Source organism: Apium graveolens, chromosome 1, assembly GCF_009905375.1.
Source record: "Apium graveolens cultivar Ventura chromosome 1, ASM990537v1, whole genome shotgun sequence".
NCBI classification, from domain to species: domain Eukaryota; kingdom Viridiplantae; phylum Streptophyta; class Magnoliopsida; order Apiales; family Apiaceae; genus Apium; species Apium graveolens.
In genome coordinates this window covers 13,342,563-13,345,031 of record NC_133647.1, presented here as the reverse complement: position 1 = coordinate 13,345,031, position 2,469 = coordinate 13,342,563, and positions in this window count along the sequence as shown.

Genomic DNA, 2,469 nt, shown 5'->3' with positions numbered 1-2,469 from the left:
AATCAGGGAGGTCAACAAAAAGTTCCTTTTAACACTGCCAACTCATCTCGAACATAGAATCACTGCCATAAGAGAAGCAAGAGATCCGAGTGAGATTTCTTTGGAAAGGCTCTATGGTGTGTTAAAAACCTATGAGTTGGAGCAGATTCAACAGAAAGAATTCTACGGAAAAAGGAAGAGTGGTCAGCACGTCTACTGCTCTAGTAGCTGAAGAACAACAACAACAATCTCAACAGTCAGAGAGAATGGTACAGTCTTCCAAGGCTGAAGAAAGTGTGATAGTAGCAGAATTTGATCCTCCTACTACAAATCAATCAGGAGATGATTTTTACTCCATGGAAGAACTGGAGCAATTGGAAGATGAGTCAATGGCCCTAATTGTCAAGAGATTCTCCAATATCAGATTCAAGAGGAATCCCAAGTTCAAGTACAAGTCCAATTACAACAGATTCCAGAAAGGTGGATCTTCATCCTCAAACAACAGCAGTGGTGGATACAAAACAGGGATGGTTGATTGAAGCACCATTAGATGCTTTAAATACAATGAGTTGGGACATTTTGCCACAAAATGTACGAAGCCAAAATAAGTTAGGAAGAACTCTTATGATTCTAATCAGAAGAGTAAATCTGAAAGGGCTTACCTGGCAAAAGGAAGAAACTGGGATGATACTAACAGTGAAGATGAAGAAGTTAGTAATCTTGCTCTTATGGATAGTGATGCAAACACCTCATCGTCAAGAAAAGAGGTAAAATTTACTGATGCTGAATTAGTCTATCATCTAGGAGGCTCCTTAGATTGTGCTTGTCGTGATAATGAAATGTTAACTCAACAAATCAAAGATCTTGAGAAAGAGGTCAATGAATTAAGACTTGTGCACATTAATCAAGATAAATTAAAAGAACAAGTATCTTTTCTAGAGAATAGAGTTGACTCTTATAGACAACTCGAAACTACTCTCAAAGACAAGATCACCGGTCTTGAGACTAAGGTCAAAGCTTACTTTAATTCTTGCTCTAAGGCTAAATAGTTTTACAATAAGCAAGCTATTAATCAAACATCTGGAGTAGGTTATGATTATAATGTTGTTATTGGAGAATTAGGCATAAACTCCCCTCCTCATGTATGTGCTAAAGGTAGTGAAGTACCACATATGCTTAAGGGTGTTAATGAACCCCTCTATAAAAAATCAATTGCTGAACCATTTGATGAGACCTCATTTATTATTCAAGAAGAAATCCGTGCTGAAGATCTTGCTAATGAGAAAGTTGTTTCCAAGTCAAGTGTGTCAAAGGTTCCAGTCAAAGTTGTGAAAACAACTGAGACTAACTCAGAAACACATGAGTTGGATAACAAAAATGCCATGTCTACCATGCATAAGTTGCCTGTTGTAAATCCCTCTCATAAAGCATGTGGTGTTCCTGATTGTATGTCTTGTGCTTTTAATTTGATGTATGCTTATTTTAATGGTAAGCATGTTTCTAATGATAAGACTACTCCTCGTTAGCATGTGAATAATAAGAAGCATAATAGATCTAAGACTGCTAGTCCTCCAAAATCTAGAAAGGAGTCATTTGTGCCTAAACCTAAACAGAAATTTGTCAAGGCTGTTTATAAGGTCAAATGTCCAGTCATTGAGAAAGTTGAGAACATAAAGGTTAAGAATGTTGTTTTGCCTGATAAAGGCCAATTCTACAAATATGTCGGACCCAACCAAGGTTGGGTTCCGAAGAAGGTCTAATCCATTTGTATTGCAGGGCAATAAACAGGTGCAACCGATAGTGTGGATTCTTGACAGCAGATCGTCAAGAAATATGACCGGAGATGGAGCCCTGCTATCAAATGTGGTTGAGAAAGCTGGCCCAGTGGTTACCTTTGGAGATAACAGCAAAGGTCTAAAATGTGTATGTTGTGCAAGGACTTGAACACAACCTGCTTAGTATTAGTCAGTTTTGTGACAACGGCTACAATGTTTTATTCGACAAGCTGAAGTGTCAGATTCTGCACAAGAAAAGTGAAAAACCCTCCTTGATGGGAATCCGAAAAGGAAATCTGTTCGTAGCTGACATGAACTCTGGAAGAAATCCTGAACTCAATTCTTTCTATTTAAAGGCATCGTCAGATGAGAGTTGGCTATGGCACAAGAGACTTTCCTATCTCAATTTCAAAACAATTAATTCTCTTGTCAAAAGAAAATTGGCCAGAGGTCTGCCTCAGCTGGAATTCTCCCCAGAAGGACTGTGTGAGGCTTGCCCAAAAGGAAAGTCAAAGAAAGCAAGTCAAAAAGGAACTGACACATACTCCATAACTGGTGTTCTGCAATTATTGCACATGGATTTATTTGGACCAGTTAATGTTCTTTCGATGTCAAAGAAGTGTTACTATCTTGTGATAGTTGATGACTATTCCAAGTATACGTGGGTTTTATTTCTTCACTCTAAGGATGAAACACCACAAGTTGTGATTGATCA